The 24,005-nt window shown below is 43.2% G+C and overlaps 7 non-coding genes and 3 pseudogenes across 7 annotated transcripts; all 10 read left to right on the top strand.

The window, feature by feature from the left end:
* Window positions 1-542: 542 nt before the first annotated feature.
* LOC141227561 (U2 spliceosomal RNA) lies at window positions 543-733 on the top strand. The gene has a single exon (XR_012294550.1). It is a non-coding gene; the product is annotated as a U2 spliceosomal RNA (small nuclear RNA).
* A 1,117-nt stretch (window positions 734-1,850) lies between these two features.
* LOC141227559 (U2 spliceosomal RNA) lies at window positions 1,851-2,041 on the top strand. Its single transcript, XR_012294549.1, has one exon. It is a non-coding gene; the product is annotated as a U2 spliceosomal RNA (small nuclear RNA).
* Window positions 2,042-3,156: 1,115 nt separating this feature from the next.
* LOC141227077 (U2 spliceosomal RNA) lies at window positions 3,157-3,347 on the top strand. The gene has a single exon (XR_012294187.1). It is a non-coding gene; the product is annotated as a U2 spliceosomal RNA (small nuclear RNA).
* Window positions 3,348-4,465: 1,118 nt separating this feature from the next.
* Window positions 4,466-4,656, top strand: LOC141227558 (U2 spliceosomal RNA). The gene has a single exon (XR_012294548.1). It is a non-coding gene; the product is annotated as a U2 spliceosomal RNA (small nuclear RNA).
* Window positions 4,657-5,771: 1,115 nt separating this feature from the next.
* On the top strand, window positions 5,772-5,962 carry LOC141227557 (U2 spliceosomal RNA). The gene has a single exon (XR_012294547.1). It is a non-coding gene; the product is annotated as a U2 spliceosomal RNA (small nuclear RNA).
* Window positions 5,963-8,815: 2,853 nt separating this feature from the next.
* LOC141227154 (U2 spliceosomal RNA) lies at window positions 8,816-8,996 on the top strand (annotated as a pseudogene).
* Window positions 8,997-11,849: 2,853 nt separating this feature from the next.
* LOC141227153 (U2 spliceosomal RNA) lies at window positions 11,850-12,030 on the top strand (annotated as a pseudogene).
* Window positions 12,031-13,145: 1,115 nt separating this feature from the next.
* On the top strand, window positions 13,146-13,336 carry LOC141227556 (U2 spliceosomal RNA). Its single transcript, XR_012294546.1, has one exon. It is a non-coding gene; the product is annotated as a U2 spliceosomal RNA (small nuclear RNA).
* A 1,115-nt stretch (window positions 13,337-14,451) lies between these two features.
* On the top strand, window positions 14,452-14,642 carry LOC141227555 (U2 spliceosomal RNA). The gene has a single exon (XR_012294545.1). It is a non-coding gene; the product is annotated as a U2 spliceosomal RNA (small nuclear RNA).
* Window positions 14,643-20,788: 6,146 nt separating this feature from the next.
* LOC141227192 (U2 spliceosomal RNA) lies at window positions 20,789-20,991 on the top strand (annotated as a pseudogene).
* The last annotated feature ends 3,014 nt before the right edge of the window (window positions 20,992-24,005 follow it).

Here is a 24,005-nt window from a genome sequence, read left to right as displayed (position 1 = left end):
TTAGTCTGTGGCATTCTGTTAAACTGTTGCTTATGGCGGTCTCTGTGAGCTTCTCAGCGACATTCAGCCAGCCAGGTATCCTGCCTGCAGTAGATGGAATGTGGCAATGGAACGCTGGCTGCGCGTGTCATAATAGGCTCTGAGCCTTTATATACCTGTGCACAGCAGCAGCCACCTTCAGTCTGCTGCTGGACAGCCAGCAGCAGCAGCAGCAGCAGGAGAGGTATGTAATCAGGAGCCCTCCTGCTAAGGGTAGACAGCTGCTCGTTCCACCCCACCCCCCGCCTTAATTGGTTCTCCTCCCTTCCAACGGTGTTGAGGCGGGTGGGAACAGCAGGGGGTGAAGGTGCTGTGTTTAAAGAGGTGGAGTTATGCAGATCTAAAACGCGTGGATTGCAGCAGCAGCAAGCCGAAAAGTGCAGGCATGTAAGGGATCTAGAGGTTGACAACATGTCTTCTTAACGGGAGTCCAGGAGCTCATCTCCACAAATGGACTTTTCAGGATCCTTGGGTGGCTCCGTAGTTTGAAACCAATTCTGGTTATCGCTTCTCGGCCTTTTGGCTAAGATCAAGTGTAGTATCTGTTCTTATCAGTTTAATATCTGATACGTCCCCTATCTGGGGACCATATATTAAATGGATTTTTAGAACAGGGAGATGGAAAAAGAGCTTGCTCTGTCCACTCCACGCATTGACCTGGTATTGCAGTATCTCCAGGACCGGTGCACCCCTTCTTTAATGCAGTTTCTAAAATCAGAAAGAATTGAATTCAATGTTTTTTGTTCATTTTGCTTGTTTGTCGGATTTTGGGATGGACTCTTTGGCTTTGCTTTTCTTCTCCTCATTGGATTTTTCATGTTCAAAGTTGCAGAAGCCAGATTACAAGCTCATTTTGGTTCAACTTCAGCAACTGTGCATTGCATTGCCATGTAATGTGATGCAATGCTATCTTTCTAGCTCTCCCTTTTTACTTCCTTTTGGATAAACAGACATATTAGGCAAGCATTTTGGAGCTTTCACCTAAATAACTACAGGTGGTGAGATAAGCTGCACAATATAATTGACCTTTCAGTATATTGTTGCACACACACCATCTATTTAGCAAATGCCCTTGTTATCAACAGCAGCCTTTTAAACTCACCTGAGCTAACAGGTATGTGCGCTGGTTACTCTGCTGCGCTTAAAATTTCTTTTTTGGTTTGCTACAATGCCTTTTCTGAAACGTTGTCTCCTTCTGCTGGAACACTGACTTCTTTCATTTAATGCCTGCAGACTATAAAAGAGAACCCAACCCAAAAAGTTTGGTTGATTAGTCTGTGGCATTCTGTTAAACTGTTGCTTATGGCGGTCTCTGTGAGCTTCTCAGCGACATTCAGCCAGCCAGGTATCCTGCCTGCAGTAGATGGAATGTGGCAATGGAACGCTGGCTGCGCGTGTCATAATAGGCTCTGAGCCTTTATATACCTGTGCACAGCAGCAGCCACCTTCAGTCTGCTGCTGGACAGCCAGCAGCAGCAGCAGCAGCAGGAGAGGTATGTAATCAGGAGCCCTCCTGCTAAGGGTAGACAGCTGCTCGTTCCACCCCACCCCCCGCCTTAATTGGTTCTCCTCCCTTCCAACAGTGTTGAGGCGGGTGGGAACAGCAGGGGGTGAAGGTGCTGTGTTTAAAGAGGTGGAGTTATGCAGATCTAAAACGCGTGGATTGCAGCAGCAGCAAGCCGAAAGTGCAGGCATGTAAGGGATCTAGAGGTTGACAACATGTCTTCTTAACGGGAGTCCAGGAGCTCATCTCCACAAATGGACTTTTCAGGATCCTTGGGTGGCTCCGTAGTTTGAAACCAATTCTGGTTATCGCTTCTCGGCCTTTTGGCTAAGATCAAGTGTAGTATCTGTTCTTATCAGTTTAATATCTGATACGTCCCCTATCTGGGGACCATATATTAAATGGATTTTTAGAACAGGGAGATGGAAAAAGAGCTTGCTCTGTCCACTCCACGCATTGACCTGGTATTGCAGTATCTCCAGGACCGGTGCACCCCTTCTTTAATGCAGTTTCTAAAATCAGAAAGAATTGAATTCAATGTTTTTTGTTCATTTTGCTTGTTTGTCGGATTTTGGGATGGACTCTTTGGCTTTGCTTTTCTTCTCCTCATTGGATTTTTCATGTTCAAAGTTGCAGAAGCCAGATTACAAGCTCATTTTGGTTCAACTTCAGCAACTGTGCATTGCATTGCCATGTAATGTGATGCAATGCTATCTTTCTAGCTCTCCCTTTTTACTTCCTTTTGGATAAACAGACATATTAGGCAAGCATTTTGGAGCTTTCACCTAAATAACTACAGGTGGTGAGATAAGCTGCACAATATAATTGACCTTTCAGTATATTGTTGCACACACACCATCTATTTAGCAAATGCCCTTGTTATCAACAGCAGCCTTTTAAACTCACCTGAGCTAACAGGTATGTGCGCTGGTTACTCTGCTGCGCTTAAAATTTCTTTTTTGGTTTGCTACAATGCCTTTTCTGAAACGTTGTCTCCTTCTGCTGGAACACTGACTTCTTTCATTTAATGCCTGCAGACTATAAAAGAGAACCCAACCCAAAAAGTTTGGTTGATTAGTCTGTGGCATTCTGTTAAACTGTTGCTTATGGCGGTCTCTGTGAGCTTCTCAGCGACATTCAGCCAGCCAGGTATCCTGCCTGCAGTAGATGGAATGTGGCAATGGAACGCTGGCTGCGCGTGTCATAATAGGCTCTGAGCCTTTATATACCTGTGCACAGCAGCAGCCACCTTCAGTCTGCTGCTGGACAGCCAGCAGCAGCAGCAGCAGGAGAGGTATGTAATCAGGAGCCCTCCTGCTAAGGGTAGACAGCTGCTCGTTCCACCCCACCCCCCGCCTTAATTGGTTCTCCTCCCTTCCAACGGTGTTGAGGCGGGTGGGAACAGCAGGGGGTGAAGGTGCTGTGTTTAAAGAGGTGGAGTTATGCAGATCTAAAACGCGTGGATTGCAGCAGCAGCAAGCCGAAAAGTGCAGGCATGTAAGGGATCTAGAGGTTGACAACATGTCTTCTTAACGGGAGTCCAGGAGCTCATCTCCACAAATGGACTTTTCAGGATCCTTGGGTGGCTCCGTAGTTTGAAACCAATTCTGGTTATCGCTTCTCGGCATTTTGGCTAAGATCAAGTGTAGTATCTGTTCTTATCAGTTTAATATCTGATACGTCCCCTATCTGGGGACCATATATTAAATGGATTTTTAGAACAGGGAGATGGAAAAAGAGCTTGCTCTGTCCACTCCACGCATTGACCTGGTATTGCAGTATCTCCAGGACCGGTGCACCCCTTCTTTAATGCAGTTTCTAAAATCAGAAAGAATTGAATTCAATGTTTTTTGTTCATTTTGCTTGTTTGTCGGATTTTGGGATGGACTCTTTGGCTTTGCTTTTCTTCTCCTCATTGGATTTTTCATGTTCAAAGTTGCAGAAGCCAGATTACAAGCTCATTTTGGTTCAACTTCAGCAACTGTGCATTGCATTGCCATGTAATGTGATGCAATGCTATCTTTCTAGCTCTCCCTTTTTACTTCCTTTTGGATAAACAGACATATTAGGCAAGCATTTTGGAGCTTTCACCTAAATAACTACAGGTGGTGAGATAAGCTGCACAATATAATTGACCTTTCAGTATATTGTTGCACACACACCATCTATTTAGCAAATGCCCTTGTTATCAACAGCAGCCTTTTAAACTCACCTGAGCTAACAGGTATGTGCGCTGGTTACTCTGCTGCGCTTAAAATTTCTTTTTTGGTTTGCTACAATGCCTTTTCTGAAACGTTGTCTCCTTCTGCTGGAACACTGACTTCTTTCATTTAATGCCTGCAGACTATAAAAGAGAACCCAACCCAAAAAGTTTGGTTGATTAGTCTGTGGCATTCTGTTAAACTGTTGCTTATGGCGGTCTCTGTGAGCTTCTCAGCGACATTCAGCCAGCCAGGTATCCTGCCTGCAGTAGATGGAATGTGGCAATGGAACGCTGGCTGCGCGTGTCATAATAGGCTCTGAGCCTTTATATACCTGTGCACAGCAGCAGCCACCTTCAGTCTGCTGCTGGACAGCCAGCAGCAGCAGCAGCAGCAGGAGAGGTATGTAATCAGGAGCCCTCCTGCTAAGGGTAGACAGCTGCTCGTTCCACCCCACCCCCCGCCTTAATTGGTTCTCCTCCCTTCCAACGGTGTTGAGGCGGGTGGGAACAGCAGGGGGTGAAGGTGCTGTGTTTAAAGAGGTGGAGTTATGCAGATCTAAAACGCGTGGATTGCAGCAGCAGCAAGCCGAAAAGTGCAGGCATGTAAGGGATCTAGAGGTTGACAACATGTCTTCTTAACGGGAGTCCAGGAGCTCATCTCCACAAATGGACTTTTCAGGATCCTTGGGTGGCTCCGTAGTTTGAAACCAATTCTGGTTATCGCTTCTCGGCCTTTTGGCTAAGATCAAGTGTAGTATCTGTTCTTATCAGTTTAATATCTGATACGTCCCCTATCTGGGGACCATATATTAAATGGATTTTTAGAACAGGGAGATGGAAAAAGAGCTTGCTCTGTCCACTCCACGCATTGACCTGGTATTGCAGTATCTCCAGGACCGGTGCACCCCTTCTTTAATGCAGTTTCTAAAATCAGAAAGAATTGAATTCAATGTTTTTTGTTCATTTTGCTTGTTTGTCGGATTTTGGGATGGACTCTTTGGCTTTGCTTTTCTTCTCCTCATTGGATTTTTCATGTTCAAAGTTGCAGAAGCCAGATTACAAGCTCATTTTGGTTCAACTTCAGCAACTCTGCATTGCATTGCCATGTAATGTGATGCAATGCTATCTTTCTAGCTCTCCCTTTTTACTTCCTTTTGGATAAACAGACATATTAGGCAAGCATTTTGGAGCTTTCACCTAAATAACTACAGGTGGTGAGATAAGCTGCACAATATAATTGACCTTTCAGTATATTGTTGCACACACACCATCTATTTAGCAAATGCCCTTGTTATCAACAGCAGCCTTTTAAACTCACCTGAGCTAACAGGTATGTGCGCTGGTTACTCTGCTGCGCTTAAAATTTCTTTTTTGGTTTGCTACAATGCCTTTTCTGAAACGTTGTCTCCTTCTGCTGGAACACTGACTTCTTTCATTTAATGCCTGCAGACTATAAAAGAGAACCCAACCCAAAAAGTTTGGTTGATTAGTCTGTGGCATTCTGTTAAACTGTTGCTTATGGCGGTCTCTGTGAGCTTCTCAGCGACATTCAGCCAGCCAGGTATCCTGCCTGCAGTAGATGGAATGTGGCAATGGAACGCTGGCTGCGCGTGTCATAATAGGCTCTGAGCCTTTATATACCTGTGCACAGCAGCAGCCACCTTCAGTCTGCTGCTGGACAGCCAGCAGCAGCAGCAGCAGGAGAGGTATGTAATCAGGAGCCCTCCTGCTAAGGGTAGACAGCTGCTCGTTCCACCCCACCCCCCGCCTTAATTGGTTCTCCTCCCTTCCAACGGTGTTGAGGCGGGTGGGAACAGCAGGGGGTGAAGGTGCTGTGTTTAAAGAGGTGGAGTTATGCAGATCTAAAACGCGTGGATTGCAGCAGCAGCAAGCCGAAAAGTGCAGGCATGTAAGGGATCTAGAGGTTGACAACATGTCTTCTTAACGGGAGTCCAGGAGCTCATCTCCACAAATGGACTTTTCAGGATCCTTGGGTGGCTCCGTAGTTTGAAACCAATTCTGGTTATCGCTTCTCGGCCTTTTGGCTAAGATCAAGTGTAGTATCTGTTCTTATCAGTTTAATATCTGATACGTCCCCTATCTGGGGACCATATATTAAATGGATTTTTAGAACAGGGAGATGGAAAAAGAGCTTGCTCTGTCCACTCCACGCATTGACCTGGTATTGCAGTATCTCCAGGACCGGTGCACCCCTTCTTTAATGCAGTTTCTAAAATCAGAAAGAATTGAATTCAATGTTTTTTGTTCATTTTGCTTGTTTGTCGGATTTTGGGATGGACTCTTTGGCTTTGCTTTTCTTCTCCTCATTGGATTTTTCATGTTCAAAGTTGCAGAAGCCAGATTACAAGCTCATTTTGGTTCAACTTCAGCAACTGTGCATTGCATTGCCATGTAATGTGATGCAATGCTATCTTTCTAGCTCTCCCTTTTTACTTCCTTTTGGATAAACAGACATATTAGGCAAGCATTTTGGAGCTTTCACCTAAATAACTACAGGTGGTGAGATAAGCTGCACAATATAATTGACCTTTCAGTATATTGTTGCACACACACCATCTATTTAGCAAATGCCCTTGTTATCAACAGCAGCCTTTTAAACTCACCTGAGCTAACAGGTATGTGCGCTGGTTACTCTGCTGCGCTTAAAATTTCTTTTTTGGTTTGCTACAATGCCTTTTCTGAAACGTTGTCTCCTTCTGCTGGAACACTGACTTCTTTCATTTAATGCCTGCAGACTATAAAAGAGAACCCAACCCAAAAAGTTTGGTTGATTAGTCTGTGGCATTCTGTTAAACTGTTGCTTATGGCGGTCTCTGTGAGCTTCTCAGCGACATTCAGCCAGCCAGGTATCCTGCCTGCAGTAGATGGAATGTGGCAATGGAACGCTGGCTGCGCGTGTCATAATAGGCTCTGAGCCTTTATATACCTGTGCACAGCAGCAGCCACCTTCAGTCTGCTGCTGGACAGCCAGCAGCAGCAGCAGCAGGAGAGGTATGTAATCAGGAGCCCTCCTGCTAAGGGTAGACAGCTGCTCGTTCCACCCCACCCCCCGCCTTAATTGGTTCTCCTCCCTTCCAACGGTGTTGAGGCGGGTGGGAACAGCAGGGGGTGAAGGTGCTGTGTTTAAAGAGGTGGAGTTATGCAGATCTAAAACGCGTGGATTGCAGCAGCAGCAAGCCGAAAAGTGCAGGCATGTAAGGGATCTAGAGGTTGACAACATGTCTTCTTAACGGGAGTCCAGGAGCTCATCTCCACAAATGGACTTTTCAGGATCCTTGGGTGGCTCCGTAGTTTGAAACCAATTCTGGTTATCGCTTCTCGGCCTTTTGGCTAAGATCAAGTGCAGTGATCTAGCGGCTGCTGCCTTGGTCTTGGCTGAGAGGTGCTCGGGGTACCCGGCTCCTTGGCCTGGGGGGATCGCTCTGTTTTTCAGCAGGGCTTCACCTCCCTGCTGCTATTAGGGAGTCGGATTAGTCCCCGGGCAACGGGAGGCGATCATCTACCTGGCACTTCGGTGTTGAAGGTTTCTATTGAGAAGAGGAGAACCTGTTTGTGAAGAAGATGTCTGCAGCATCACATGAAGGAGAGGAAGATCATGTGCCTGAATTCGCTAAGGTGCAGAATTCTATTCGTTTGGTTGTTCAGGAGAACTTTCGAGATCAAAAGGATTTTAGGTATGTGATGAGTCAAGTTCTTGTGGATCTTTTTGGTTTGAAGACAGAAGAAGTGTTGGCGATAATGGACTACCCCAGGAGGGGTGTTTATGATATAGTTTTTGTTGACAAAGTTTTTTTTGAAGGATATCTAAGGAAAATGACTGCAAGCCAGGATAAAAGAATGGAGGGGATAAGTGTAATGCCACACTTCCCCGTTAGAGATAAATGGATCATTGTTAAAATGTACTCTCCATTGGTGGACGAAGAGGATGTTCTTACATTTTTGGAGTTTTTTTGTTTGTCAGTAACACCAAAAGGGAAGATTTATAATGAATTTGGTTTTTGGACTTCGAAGTGGAAATTTTTGGTCCGTTTCAAAGAAGATGAGCAGGGGACTGTGTTGCTTCCCCCAGCTAGGTTTAAGTTGGGTAATATAAATGGTGATATTTTTTTCAGTGGTATACCCACTTTTTGTCGAGTTTGTCGTCAATACGGGCATGGAAAGGAAAATTGTTCGGGTGGTGTATGTGGTTTTTGCAAAAAAGGTGATCATGAGTCAAAGGATTGTAAAGATCGGAGGAAGTGCAACTTGTGTCAGGAAGATACGCATGTTTTTAAGAATTGCCCAAAGAGGAAAAGAAATAAAGAGAAGGAGGTAGTGGTTAAAAAGGTTTTGGTAGAGAGAAAGGAGGAAAGTGTAGAAAAGGTGTTGGTGGTAAAGGGAAAAGAAAGCAAACCTGTAGGAGTGCAGAGGGAGATGGAGAAAACAAGAGTAGATTGGGGGGATAGGGTAGAGAGTGAAATGGGAGGTGTAAGTCAGGGAACTGGCCGTGGTAAGGTTAAAAAGCAAGAAAAGAGAAAGGAACAGGAAGTGGAGGTGGCAATGGAAGAAAATATAGTTGTTTTTCAACAACCTATGTTTATAAAGAATGCAGAATATTTTAACCGGTTGTACCGTAAGTTGTATGATGAGAAACGTTTGGACTATCTTATAGAGAATGTTAGGAAAGAACTAATAAGAGATAAAAATGTTTTTTGTGTGAAATATAGAATACCAGATGGTGTATCGAAACAAGTTTTTTCAGCATCAAGGGTTGAAGATTTGTCCCTTAAGGTTCTGAGTTGGGTTGGGGTTCATGCTTTTGATAATGGTTACAAGTATTTTACTTGATGTTATTACTGTTGTTAATACAGTTATAATTTAATTTTTATTTTTTTGGTATCCATTCAGGTTCTGAAACATTTCTTTCTTTGTAAGTATTGTTGTATTTTTGTAATTTTTTTTTCTGACATTAAAAGTACCAAAACCTGATGATGATTTAAGTTGGAGTCCACGTCTTGTCTCCCTTTGGGGAGAAGAGGACTGTGGAGTGGACTTTAATTTTAACCTGAATAGGTTTTAAAAAAAAAAAAAAAAAAATCTGTTCTTATCAGTTTAATATCTGATACGTCCCCTATCTGGGGACCATATATTAAATGGATTTTTAGAACAGGGAGATGGAAAAAGAGCTTGCTCTGTCCACTCCACGCATTGACCTGGTATTGCAGTATCTCCAGGACCGGTGCACCCCTTCTTTAATGCAGTTTCTAAAATCAGAAAGAATTGAATTCAATGTTTTTTGTTCATTTTGCTTGTTTGTTGGATTTTGGGATGGACTCTTTGGCTTTGCTTTTCTTCTCCTCATTGGATTTTTCATGTTCAAAGTTGCAGAAGCCAGATTACAAGCTCATTTTGGTTCAACTTCAGCAACTGTGCATTGCATTGCCATGTAATGTGATGCAATGCTATCTTTCTAGCTCTCCCTTTTTACTTCCTTTTGGATAAACAGACATATTAGGCAAGCATTTTGGAGCTTTCACCTAAATAACTACAGGTGGTGAGATAAGCTGCACAATATAATTGACCTTTCAGTATATTGTTGCACACACACCATCTATTTAGCAAATGCCCTTGTTATCAACAGCAGCCTTTTAAACTCACCTGAGCTAACAGGTATGTGCGCTGGTTACTCTGCTGCGCTTAAAATTTCTTTTTTGGTTTGCTACAATGTCTTTTCTGAAACGTTGTCTCCTTCTGCTGGAACACTGACTTCTTTCATTTAATGCCTGCAGACTATAAAAGAGAACCCAACCCAAAAAGTTTGGTTGATTAGTCTGTGGCATTCTGTTAAACTGTTGCTTATGGCGGTCTCTGTGAGCTTCTCAGCGACATTCAGCCAGCCAGGTATCCTGCCTGCAGTAGATGGAATGTGGCAATGGAACGCTGGCTGCGCGTGTCATAATAGGCTCTGAGCCTTTATATACCTGTGCACAGCAGCAGCCACCTTCAGTCTGCTGCTGGACAGCCAGCAGCAGCAGCAGCAGGAGAGGTATGTAATCAGGAGCCCTCCTGCTAAGGGTAGACAGCTGCTCGTTCCACCCCACCCCCCGCCTTAATTGGTTCTCCTCCCTTCCAACGGTGTTGAGGCGGGTGGGAACAGCAGGGGGTGAAGGTGCTGTGTTTAAAGAGGTGGAGTTATGCAGATCTAAAACGCGTGGATTGCAGCAGCAGCAAGCCGAAAAGTGCAGGCATGTAAGGGATCTAGAGGTTGACAACATGTCTTCTTAACGGGAGTCCAGGAGCTCATCTCCACAAATGGACTTTTCAGGATCCTTGGGTGGCTCCGTAGTTTGAAACCAATTCTGGTTATCGCTTCTCGGCCTTTTGGCTAAGATCAAGTGCAGTGATCTAGCGGCTGCTGCCTTGGTCTTGGCTGAGAGGTGCTCGGGGTACCCGGCTCCTTGGCCTGGGGGGATCGCTCTGTTTTTCAGCAGGGCTTCACCTCCCTGCTGCTATTAGGGAGTCGGATTAGTCCCCGGGCAACGGGAGGCGATCATCTACCTGGCACTTCGGTGTTGAAGGTTTCTATTGAGAAGAGGAGAACCTGTTTGTGAAGAAGATGTCTGCAGCATCACATGAAGGAGAGGAAGATCATGTGCCTGAATTCGCTAAGGTGCAGAATTCTATTCGTTTGGTTGTTCAGGAGAACTTTCGAGATCAAAAGGATTTTAGGTATGTGATGAGTCAAGTTCTTGTGGATCTTTTTGGTTTGAAGACAGAAGAAGTGTTGGCGATAATGGACTACCCCAGGAGGGGTGTTTATGATATAGTTTTTGTTGACAAAGTTTTTTTTGAAGGATATCTAAGGAAAATGACTGCAAGCCAGGATAAAAGAATGGAGGGGATAAGTGTAATGCCACACTTCCCCGTTAGAGATAAATGGATCATTGTTAAAATGTACTCTCCATTGGTGGACGAAGAGGATGTTCTTACATTTTTGGAGTTTTTTTGTTTGTCAGTAACACCAAAAGGGAAGATTTATAATGAATTTGGTTTTTGGACTTCGAAGTGGAAATTTTTGGTCCGTTTCAAAGAAGATGAGCAGGGGACTGTGTTGCTTCCCCCAGCTAGGTTTAAGTTGGGTAATATAAATGGTGATATTTTTTTCAGTGGTATACCCACTTTTTGTCGAGTTTGTCGTCAATACGGGCATGGAAAGGAAAATTGTTCGGGTGGTGTATGTGGTTTTTGCAAAAAAGGTGATCATGAGTCAAAGGATTGTAAAGATCGGAGGAAGTGCAACTTGTGTCAGGAAGATACGCATGTTTTTAAGAATTGCCCAAAGAGGAAAAGAAATAAAGAGAAGGAGGTAGTGGTTAAAAAGGTTTTGGTAGAGAGAAAGGAGGAAAGTGTAGAAAAGGTGTTGGTGGTAAAGGGAAAAGAAAGCAAACCTGTAGGAGTGCAGAGGGAGATGGAGAAAACAAGAGTAGATTGGGGGGATAGGGTAGAGAGTGAAATGGGAGGTGTAAGTCAGGGAACTGGCCGTGGTAAGGTTAAAAAGCAAGAAAAGAGAAAGGAACAGGAAGTGGAGGTGGCAATGGAAGAAAATATAGTTGTTTTTCAACAACCTATGTTTATAAAGAATGCAGAATATTTTAACCGGTTGTACCGTAAGTTGTATGATGAGAAACGTTTGGACTATCTTATAGAGAATGTTAGGAAAGAACTAATAAGAGATAAAAATGTTTTTTGTGTGAAATATAGAATACCAGATGGTGTATCGAAACAAGTTTTTTCAGCATCAAGGGTTGAAGATTTGTCCCTTAAGGTTCTGAGTTGGGTTGGGGTTCATGCTTTTGATAATGGTTACAAGTATTTTACTTGATGTTATTACTGTTGTTAATACAGTTATAATTTAATTTTTATTTTTTTGGTATCCATTCAGGTTCTGAAACATTTCTTTCTTTGTAAGTATTGTTGTATTTTTGTAATTTTTTTTTCTGACATTAAAAGTACCAAAACCTGATGATGATTTAAGTTGGAGTCCACGTCTTGTCTCGCTTTGGGGAGAAGAGGACTGTGGAGTGGACTTTAATTTTAACCTGAATAGGTTTTAAAAAAAAAAAAAAAAAAATCTGTTCTTATCAGTTTAATATCTGATACGTCCCCTATCTGGGGACCATATATTAAATGGATTTTTAGAACAGGGAGATGGAAAAAGAGCTTGCTCTGTCCACTCCACGCATTGACCTGGTATTGCAGTATCTCCAGGACCGGTGCACCCCTTCTTTAATGCAGTTTCTAAAATCAGAAAGAATTGAATTCAATGTTTTTTGTTCATTTTGCTTGTTTGTTGGATTTTGGGATGGACTCTTTGGCTTTGCTTTTCTTCTCCTCATTGGATTTTTCATGTTCAAAGTTGCAGAAGCCAGATTACAAGCTCATTTTTGTTCAACTTCAGCAACTGTGCATTGCATTGCCATGTAATGTGATGCAATGCTATCTTTCTAGCTCTCCCTTTTTACTTCCTTTTGGATAAACAGACATATTAGGCAAGCATTTTGGAGCTTTCACCTAAATAACTACAGGTGGTGAGATAAGCTGCACAATATAATTGACCTTTCAGAATATTGTTGCACACACACCATCTATTTAGCAAATGCCCTTGTTATCAACAGCAGCCTTTTAAACTCACCTGAGCTAACAGGTATGTGCGCTGGTTACTCTGCTGCGCTTAAAATTTCTTTTTTGGTTTGCTACAATGCCTTTTCTGAAACGTTGTCTCCTTCTGCTGGAACACTGACTTCTTTCATTTAATGCCTGCAGACTATAAAAGAGAACCCAACCCAAAAAGTTTGGTTGATTAGTCTGTGGCATTCTGTTAAACTGTTGCTTATGGCGGTCTCTGTGAGCTTCTCAGCGACATTCAGCCAGCCAGGTATCCTGCCTGCAGTAGATGGAATGTGGCAATGGAACGCTGGCTGCGCGTGTCATAATAGGCTCTGAGCCTTTATATACCTGTGCACAGCAGCAGCCACCTTCAGTCTGCTGCTGGACAGCCAGCAGCAGCAGCAGCAGGAGAGGTATGTAATCAGGAGCCCTCCTGCTAAGGGTAGACAGCTGCTCGTTCCACCCCACCCCCCGCCTTAATTGGTTCTCCTCCCTTCCAACGGTGTTGAGGCGGGTGGGAACAGCAGGGGGTGAAGGTGCTGTGTTTAAAGAGGTGGAGTTATGCAGATCTAAAACGCGTGGATTGCAGCAGCAGCAAGCCGAAAAGTGCAGGCATGTAAGGGATCTAGAGGTTGACAACATGTCTTCTTAACGGGAGTCCAGGAGCTCATCTCCACAAATGGACTTTTCAGGATCCTTGGGTGGCTCCGTAGTTTGAAACCAATTCTGGTTATCGCTTCTCGGCCTTTTGGCTAAGATCAAGTGTAGTATCTGTTCTTATCAGTTTAATATCTGATACGTCCCCTATCTGGGGACCATATATTAAATGGATTTTTAGAACAGGGAGATGGAAAAAGAGCTTGCTCTGTCCACTCCACGCATTGACCTGGTATTGCAGTATCTCCAGGACCGGTGCACCCCTTCTTTAATGCAGTTTCTAAAATCAGAAAGAATTGAATTCAATGTTTTTTGTTCATTTTGCTTGTTTGTCGGATTTTGGGATGGACTCTTTGGCTTTGCTTTTCTTCTCCTCATTGGATTTTTCATGTTCAAAGTTGCAGAAGCCAGATTACAAGCTCATTTTGGTTCAACTTCAGCAACTGTGCATTGCATTGCCATGTAATGTGATGCAATGCTATCTTTCTAGCTCTCCCTTTTTACTTCCTTTTGGATAAACAGACATATTAGGCAAGCATTTTGGAGCTTTCACCTAAATAACTACAGGTGGTGAGATAAGCTGCACAATATAATTGACCTTTCAGTATATTGTTGCACACACACCATCTATTTAGCAAATGCCCTTGTTATCAACAGCAGCCTTTTAAACTCACCTGAGCTAACAGGTATGTGCGCTGGTTACTCTGCTGCGCTTAAAATTTCTTTTTTGGTTTGCTACAATGCCTTTTCTGAAACGTTGTCTCCTTCTGCTGGAACACTGACTTCTTTCATTTAATGCCTGCAGACTATAAAAGAGAACCCAACCCAAAAAGTTTGGTTGATTAGTCTGTGGCATTCTGTTAAACTGTTGCTTATGGCGGTCTCTGTGAGCTTCTCAGCGACATTCAGCCAGCCAGGTATCCTGCCTGCAGTAGATGGAATGTGGCAATGGAACGCTGGCTGCGCGTGTCATAATAGGCTCTGAGCCTTTATATACCTGTGCACAGCAGCAGCCACCTTCAGTCTGCTGCTGGACAGCCAGCAGCAGCAGCAGCAGGAGAGGTATGTAATCAGGAGCCCTCCTGCTAAGGGTAGACAGCTGCTCGTTCCACCCCACCCCCCGCCTTAATTGGTTCTCCTCCCTTCCAACGGTGTTGAGGCGGGTGGGAACAGCAGGGGGTGAAGGTGCTGTGTTTAAAGAGGTGGAGTTATGCAGATCTAAAACGCGTGGATTGCAGCAGCAGCAAGCCGAAAAGTGCAGGCATGTAAGGGATCTAGAGGTTGACAACATGTCTTCTTAACGGGAGTCCAGGAGCTCATCTCCACAAATGGACTTTTCAGGATCCTTGGGTGGCTCCGTAGTTTGAAACCAATTCTGGTTATCGCTTCTCGGCCTTTTGGCTAAGATCAAGTGTAGTATCTGTTCTTATCAGTTTAATATCTGATACGTCCCCTATCTGGGGACCATATATTAAATGGATTTTTAGAACAGGGAGATGGAAAAAGAGCTTGCTCTGTCCACTCCACGCATTGACCTGGTATTGCAGTATCTCCAGGACCGGTGCACCCCTTCTTTAATGCAGTTTCTAAAATCAGAAAGAATTGAATTCAATGTTTTTTGTTCATTTTGCTTGTTTGTCGGATTTTGGGATGGACTCTTTGGCTTTGCTTTTCTTCTCCTCATTGGATTTTTCATGTTCAAAGTTGCAGAAGCCAGATTACAAGCTCATTTTGGTTCAACTTCAGCAACTGTGCATTGCATTGCCATGTAATGTGATGCAATGCTATCTTTCTAGCTCTCCCTTTTTACTTCCTTTTGGATAAACAGACATATTAGGCAAGCATTTTGGAGCTTTCACCTAAATAACTACAGGTGGTGAGATAAGCTGCACAATATAATTGACCTTTCAGTATATTGTTGCACACACACCATCTATTTAGCAAATGCCCTTGTTATCAACAGCAGCCTTTTAAACTCACCTGAGCTAACAGGTATGTGCGCTGGTTACTCTGCTGCGCTTAAAATTTCTTTTTTGGTTTGCTACAATGCCTTTTCTGAAACGTTGTCTCCTTCTGCTGGAACACTGACTTCTTTCATTTAATGCCTGCAGACTATAAAAGAGAACCCAACCCAAAAAGTTTGGTTGATTAGTCTGTGGCATTCTGTTAAACTGTTGCTTATGGCGGTCTCTGTGAGCTTCTCAGCGACATTCAGCCAGCCAGGTATCCTGCCTGCAGTAGATGGAATGTGGCAATGGAACGCTGGCTGCGCGTGTCATAATAGGCTCTGAGCCTTTATATACCTGTGCACAGCAGCAGCCACCTTCAGTCTGCTGCTGGACAGCCAGCAGCAGCAGCAGCAGGAGAGGTATGTAATCAGGAGCCCTCCTGCTAAGGGTAGACAGCTGCTCGTTCCACCCCACCCCCCGCCTTAATTGGTTCTCCTCCCTTCCAACGGTGTTGAGGCGGGTGGGAACAGCAGGGGGTGAAGGTGCTGTGTTTAAAGAGGTGGAGTTATGCAGATCTAAAACGCGTGGATTGCAGCAGCAGCAAGCCGAAAAGTGCAGGCATGTAAGGGATCTAGAGGTTGACAACATGTCTTCTTAACGGGAGTCCAGGAGCTCATCTCCACAAATGGACTTTTCAGGATCCTTGGGTGGCTCCGTAGTTTGAAACCAATTCTGGTTATCGCTTCTCGGCCTTTTGGCTCAGATCGGGGTGTTTGCCTCGGTCTGGGCTGAGGGGTGCGTATTTTCGGCTCGTGTGGTGGAGAAAGCGATCCGTGCCTTGGGCATTACAATGGCGGCTGTAAAGAATACCGTGCGATTGGAGGTTATTGAGGACCACAGACATAACATCGGCTTGGAATTTATTGTCCGGAATATAGTGATGGAATTGACGGGATTTAAACTGGAGAAGATTTTTTGTATCCAGGAGTTTCCTAAAGCTGGTAATTATGACATTTCTTTCTACTTGGAAGCAGACTGTTTGACTTTCTTTCAGCGTTTAAAAGAGAAAAGACATCATGAGTATTTACAATTTATAATCCCTAAGCCTTTGTTTTCTAATATTGAAAGGCCCATTACTGTACACATGTATAACCCGTTTGTGGAGATCCCTTTGATTAGAGCTTTCTTATCACGGTATTGCTCAGTAATAAGGGGGGGAATCATGCAAAAGAATATTTTTGCTGTTTTCAATGGGAATGTGAAATTTTGGGCTCGTTTCAAATCTGACCCTGAGGGTATTGGTGGAACCATGCACCCACCTGCAAATTTCTCCATTGGAGGAAATAGAGGATTCCTACATTATCCTGGTCAGCCCTCTTTTTGTAGGAAATGTTTTTGTTATGGCCATATAGCTGCGGAATGTACCTCTGATGTAACTTGTAGGAATTGTAAAAAATCAGGGCATGAAGCCTTTGAATGTCCCTATCCTGCAATATGTGACTTATGTGGTGAAAATGGCCACACTTGTAGATCATGTCCTAATGTTAGCCGTCAGGTTTTTTTGGCGCGTCTTAATACTGAGAGACGTAGGACATGGGGGGAGAGACAGGGGGCTCCTCAGGCACAGGAGGGCCCTACTGAAATCCCTCGTGTTGTTCCTGAAACTACTACAATGGTGGAGGAAGTGGTGGATTTTATTCCCACTGTGGCTGAGGTGCATGATATCACTGTAGAGGGAAATCTTGGAGACCAGGTGCAGCCTGACGTGGGTGTGGCACCACCTGTAGAGTTGCCTTCTGGGTCAGGGGCTGAGACGGCTCTCAGTGAGGTAATTGAGGAGGTGGAAAGCTCTGAGGAGATGTCTGCCCCAACTTCCGTTGACATACAGTGGTCAGTTTCTCCAGAGGAAATAGAGGCTGCCAGGATGCCTTCAGCTGAAAATGCTGCCATCGTTTGTAAAGCCTTGGCCAAACAGAAGAAGACTGGTAAAACTGTAAAGAGGTTACAAAAGAAGAAATTTGAGTCTTTTGAGTCTCACAACCCTTTTTCCGTCCTATCTGACTCTGGGGAGGACTCACATTTGAATGAACCTTATAAGGCCACTCCCATATCACCTAGTGAAGGTTTCTTAGAGGAAAAGGATGTGGCAGGCTTGGAGAGCCTATTTGAATTTTCTGAGGTGGCCTGAGACATGTTGATTTCCTTTTCTGGTCTTCCCGGTCTCCATAACCTGCATTGACACCTATGGTCCTGCGGCTGAAAATAATCTCCCAGAATGTACGTATGTTTGCATCAGCGACAAAGCGTGCCACTGTTCTGGACTATTTGGCATCTAAGGGCTGTGACATTATATGTGTTCAAGAATGTGGTTTATCTAAATTTCCTAAACAAAATGAGTGGCTGTATGGGGAGGCAGTGTGGTCCTTTTCTAATACTAACAGAAATGATGGCATTGGAATCCTTATCCAAAACAGAGACATTCGCTTAAAACAGAAAACTATTATTCTGGAAGGAAGATGTGCTTGTATCACTCTATCATACCTTGGTTGGGACTTTAAACTAATTTGCATATATGCAAATGTGGATAAAAATGAGCGCTTATCACTCTTCAAAAAATTGACTTTTTTTTTGCATGGCAAGTTGCCTGTTTTTGTTATTGGTGACTTTAACTGTATTTTTTCAAAAGAAGCAAGGGCAGGTTCATGGCAATCTAAAGTGGATGTTACAGGTAATCTATGGAACCAAATGACTAAAGACTTCTCCCTTAGGGATGCTGTGTCGGAGAAGCCGGGACCTTTTACATATCATTCAGATGATGGCCATGCCGAGTCTAGACTGGACTATTTTTTTGTTTCCTCACCGGCAGTTAAATGTGTTAAGTATTCCCAAGAGAAAGTTTGCTTCTCTGATCATGAGTGTTTGCTTGGGGTGTTTGAGGTGGATGTTTTTTTCTATGGCAAAGGGAGGTGGCGGATGAATGTGAGTGTTCTGGATGACAAGCAAGTTTTCAGGTGTTTTTCAAAAAAATACCATTGTTGGGTGAGGAGGAAAAGGGATTTTTGCAATATCTTGGAATGGTGGGTGTGGGTCAAGGTTAGAATTAGGGATTTTTTCAGGAAAATTGGCTATATTAAGGCTAAAAAGAAGAGATTATTATATACACAAATAAATAGGAGGATTTCCTTTTTGCATGAATGTAGAGCTATGGGTATAGATGTTAAAAGTGAGTTGGTTAAAATGAAGAACGAAATGGGTGATTGGATGTTTGGACGAGGAAAGGAAATCATATTCCGGTCGAGAGTGAAGTTTAGGGAACAGAATGAGAAATGTACGCGCTTCTTTTTTAAGAAAATGTGTGGTTGTTGGAAACGGGATATGCATGTGTTAGCGAATGATAAGGGTGATGAGGTACATGGTGAGGGAGTGATCAAGGAAGTGGTTAATTTTTATAAAGGCTTGTATGGGGAGAAAAAGTGTGATTTGGGGAACGAGAATGAGTTTTTGCAGGTACTTGGAAATTTTGTTACAGAAAGTGAAAGTCAGGCTTTGATGGATGATTTAACAGAGAAAGAATTGTTGGGTGTGATCTCCAAGTCTCCGAAGAACAAATCCCCTGGGCAGGATGGAATCCCATGTGATTTTTATGCAAAATATTGGGACGTTGTTTCTCAGGATCTGTTTGAAGTCATGAAATCCTTGTTTGCCGGAGTGAGTATGCCTGAGTGTATGAAGGGAGGTTTGGTTGTGTTATTGTTTAAAAAAGGTGATAGAAAGAGGCTAGCCAACTGGAGACCAATTACGCTGCTTAATGCTGATTATAAGATTTTTGCGAAAATTTTGGCTTGTCGTATGAGAGAAGTGATAGCATCTGTGATTGAGGAGGAACAAGTGTGTGCAGTGCCTGAACGGAGGATACAAGAGAACATTTGTCTGGTGAGGGATGTGCTAGAGGATTGTAAGAGTAGAAAGAAAGGTGTGATTGTATGTGCGCTTGACTTTGAAAAGGCCTTTGATTGTGTGGCTCATGTGTTTTTGTTTAATGTGTTGTTGAAGATGGGCTTTCCAGAGCGCTTGGTTAGATTGATTATGGGAATGTATGAGGGTGCTAGAAGTGTGGTGCAGGTGAATGGTTTTTTATCTGAGTCTTTTGAAATATTGTCAGGGGTGAGGCAGGGATGCCCGCTTTCTCCAATCATGTTTATTTGTGTGATGGAGCCTCTTCTCCAGCTTATTAGAAGGGATACAGTTTTAAAGGGGTTTTTGATCCCTGGCTGTGATGGTAAGGCTATTAAAGTGATTGGTTATATGGATGATGTGTGTGTGTTGTGTGATTCTGAGAGTGATGTCGCAAGGGTTAAATGGTTAGTCCAATGTTTTTGTGTGGCCTCTGCTTTCAAAATAAATTGGGAAAAAGTAAGGTTAAGGGATTTTTTAGTAGTAAAAAAGTGAGTGATGCAGATATGGAATGTGTGGAAGGGGGGATTAAAGTGTTGGGGGTGTGTCTGGATGAGAGTTTAAAAGGGGACAAGAGTTGGGAGGATCTGGGTGGTAAAATTGCAAGGAAATTGGAATTATGGCGTCTGCGTGATCTGTCCTTTACTGGGAAAATTTTAATCATTAAAAGTATCATTCTCCCTATGCTTATTTATGTAGCTTTGATTTTTCCCCCATCTGTTGGAGTTTTGAAGAAGATTAATAGATTACTTTTTGTGTTCCTTTGGGGCAGTAATATAGAGAAGGCCAAGAGGGAATTTCTTCATAGGTGTAAAAGGAATGGTGGCCTAGGATTCCCTAACATCGAGACTTTTATTGGTCTGAATTGTATTAGTTTTTTTGCAGGACTTTTATTAAAGCAATCCAAGGCTGCATGTATGTGTAGATACCTTGGAGGCTCCGTCTTCCATCGGTTAAAATGGATGAATTATGATAACTGTAAACCTACTGCTTATGTATGCCCTTATTGGTACTTACAATTGGAATGTTTTATCAAAAAATTTCATCTTGAGAAAGTTCAGATGGTGAGTTTTCTGAAGAATAAAAGCATGGTGAAAAGGATGTGTGCGGATAATAGGATGTGTGAAATTAATGGGTTAAGGTCAGCTGAAGCGGAGGATGTCTGGTGTAAGCTGGTCAAACATGATATGTCTAACAAACAGAAAGATTTAGTTTGGATGTCTTTGCATGGGATTTTACCTGTGAGGAGTGTACAAAAAAGGAAAGGGTTGGCGGTGTCTGAAAGGTGTCCGAGAGAGCGGTGTGGGTGTAATGAAGAGGTCCATCATGTTCTATGGTCATGTAGGTTTGCGAAGGATGTTTGGTCTAAATTGGGTGGGTTATGTATGGAATTGACTGGGGTGAAACGTTTGAATTTTGAAATTGTCATGTTTGGGTTATGCATGTTAAACCGTGAAAAGGATAGGATTTTGTGGCTGTTTTTGGCTTGTGTGAAGGAGGTTTTGTGGAATTGCCGGAACTTGTATGTGTTTAAAAATGAGCGTTTTGAGGTGGATGATTGTGTTAAAATGGTCCTTGAGAAGTTATATTTCTATTATAAATGTGATATGAAAGGTGGGATGGATGCAGAGGGAGTATGGAAATTCCGGAAATGGAAACATATAATTAGTCTGTAATTTTGTTTTTTTCTGATGTGTATATTGCATTTTTTCAATTTAACTGGATAATAAAAGAAACCATCATGATGAGTTTTAAACGATAAATGATTGTGGAATGGTTGTTTTTTTCAGATGAGGAGACGACCTTTTATTCTGCATTATTGTTTTAAACCTGAATGGTTTTGTAAAAAAAAAAAAAAAAAAAAATCTGTTCTTATCAGTTTAATATCTGATACGTCCCCTATCTGGGGACCATATATTAAATGGATTTTTAGAACAGGGAGATGGAAAAAGAGCTTGCTCTGTCCACTCCACGCATTGACCTGGTATTGCAGTATCTCCAGGACCGGTGCACCCCTTCTTTAATGCAGTTTCTAAAATCAGAAAGAATTGAATTCAATGTTTTTTGTTCATTTTGCTTGTTTGTCGGATTTTGGGATGGACTCTTTGGCTTTGCTTTTCTTCTCCTCATTGGATTTTTCATGTTCAAAGTTGCAGAAGCCAGATTACAAGCTCATTTTGGTTCAACTTCAGCAACTGTGCATTGCATTGCCATGTAATGTGATGCAATGCTATCTTTCTAGCTCTCCCTTTTTACTTCCTTTTGGATAAACAGACATATTAGGCAAGCATTTTGGAGCTTTCACCTAAATAACTACAGGTGGTGAGATAAGCTGCACAATATAATTGACCTTTCAGTATATTGTTGCACACACACCATCTATTTAGCAAATGCCCTTGTTATCAACAGCAGCCTTTTAAACTCACCTGAGCTAACAGGTATGTGCGCTGGTTACTCTGCTGCGCTTAAAATTTCTATTTTGGTTTGCTACAATGCCTTTTCTGAAACGTTGTCTCCTTCTGCTGGAACACTGACTTCTTTCATTTAATGCCTGCAGACTATAAAAGAGAACCCAACCCAAAAAGTTTGGTTGATTAGTCTGTGGCATTCTGTTAAACTGTTGCTTATGGCGGTCTCTGTGAGCTTCTCAGCGACATTCAGCCAGCCAGGTATCCTGCCTGCAGTAGATGGAATGTGGCAATGGAACGCTGGCTGCGCGTGTCATAATTAGTGTTGAGCCACCCCCGTAGTGTTCGGGTTCGGTTCGGTTCGTCGAACACCGGGATGTTCGAGGAACTGTTCGTTGAACTGTTCGTCGAACACCTTAGAACACCGTCGAACACCGTTAAAACCAATGGCAGGCAAACAAAAACACATAGAAACACATAGAAAACACCTGCAAAGGTGTCCAAAAGCTGACAAACTGCTCAGAAGACACTCTGTTTAAAAAAGCCGGCCGGCAAACTCAGCAGCGGCATACACCGGTACCCGACAATTTAGACAAGAAGGAATAGAGCATCACACATAGATTAGATAGATAGAAACATGTCAGTCACACATATAAGAATCACAGTGACAGTGTTGGTTACTGTACTTGTCATTTAGTGTAAAGGATTTATTAAAAAAAATATTAGTGTTTTCATGCACCGTCTCTTTAAAAAAGCCGGCCGGCAATTCAGCAGCGGTACCCGACAATTTAGAACAGAAAGAATAGAGCTTCACACATAGATTAGATAGATAGAAACATGTCAGTCACATATATAATAAGTACAGTGATAGTGTTGCTTACTGTACTTGTCATTTAGTGTAAAGGATTTATTTAAAAAAATAATAGTGTTTTCATGCACTGTCTCTTTAAAAAAGCCGGCCGGCAATTCAGCAGCGGTACCCGACAATTTAGAACAGAAAGAATAGAGCTTCACACATAGATTAGATAGATAGAAACATGTCAGTCACATATATAATAAGTACAGTGATAGTGTTGCTTACTGTACTTGTCATTTAGTGTAAAGGATTTATTTAAAAAAATAATAGTGTTTTCATGCACTGTCTCTTTAAAAAAGCCGGCCGGCAATTCAGCAGCGGTACCCGACAATTTAGAACAGAAAGATAGAGCATCACACATAGATTAGATAGATAGAAACATGTCAGTCACATATATATGAAGTACAGTGATAGTGTTGGTTACTGTACTTGTCATTTAGTATTAAAATAAAGGATTTATTATTAAAAAAATTGGCGTGGGGTTCCCCTTAATTTTAGGCTCTAGCGGAGGTTAAGCAGACGGCTGGGGCAGATGTTTGAAGCCTGGGAAGGGGGTAATACCCACGGAGCTTCCCAGGCTACTAATATCAGCCCCCAGCTGAATACATAGCCTTTACTAGCTATTAAAATGGGGGACCCCCCCCAAAAAATGACGTGGGGTCCCCCCTAATTTAATAGCTAGCAAAGGCTAGGCAGACAGCTGGGGGCTGATATTAATAGCCCAGGAAGGGAGCCATGAATATTGGCCCCCTCCCAGGCTAGAAACACCAGCCGTCAGCCGCCCCAGAAATGGCGCATTCATAGGATGCGCCAATTCTGGCACTTAGCCTCGCTCTTCCACGCTGCCCTGGTGCGGTGGCAGGGGGTAATAGGGTTGGGGTTGATGTCAGCTTATAATGCCAGCTGACATCAAGCCCAGGTTAGTAATGGAGAGGCGTCTATAAGACACCCCCATTACTAACCCCATAGTCAAAGTTAAAAAAAACACAAACACCCAGAATAAAGTCCTTTAATTGAAATAAAGACACAATCCTTTATTGTTCTAAATTAAACCATACTTACCATCACGCCCATTCCAGCTGAAGCCAACGATCTCCTGCAATAAAAGAAAAATAATAAAGCAACCTCATCCTTACCTTTCCATGGTTCCCACGACAGCTTCAGCTCTGCTACATCGAGATGACAGGCTGGACCGCAGCAGAACGCCGCCATCCAGCCTGTCATCCCGCAGACACTGAGAAGCGCAGGCTTGCTTGCGCTGCTCAGCGTCTCTCTGTGACGACATCCAGATGAGCCGAGTTCATGTCCAATGAACTCGGCACACCTCATGCACGTCACTGACAGCGTGGGAAAATTCTCACACTGAAGCGGTGAGTGCAGGAGAATTTTCCCACGCTGTCAGTGACCTGCAGGAGGTGAGCTGAGTTCATTGGACATGAGCTCACCTCATGCACATCACTGACAGCGTGGGAGAATTCTCCTGCACTCAGCACTTCAGCGTGAGAATTTTCCCACGCTGTCAGTGACGTGCATGAGGTGAGCCGAGTTCATTGGACATGACCTCGGCTCATCTTTATGCCGTCACAGCGAGACAGTGAGGAGCGCAAGCATGCCTGCGCTTCTCAGTGTCTGCGGGATGACAGACTGGATGGCAGCGTTCTGCTGCGGTCCAGCCAGTCATCTCGATGTAGCAGAGCTGAAGCTGTCGTGGGAACCATGGAAAGGTAAGGATGAGGTTGGTTTATTATTTTTCTTTTATTGCAGGAGA

Source organism: Phyllobates terribilis, unplaced genomic scaffold (genome assembly GCF_046119375.1).
Source record: "Phyllobates terribilis strain yellow unplaced genomic scaffold, ASM4611937v1 Scaffold_416__1_contigs__length_1633014, whole genome shotgun sequence".
Taxonomy (NCBI): Eukaryota; Metazoa; Chordata; class Amphibia; order Anura; family Dendrobatidae; genus Phyllobates; species Phyllobates terribilis.
The sequence above is the reverse complement of the archived record's forward strand: the minus strand, read 5'-3'. Positions and strand labels throughout refer to the sequence as shown.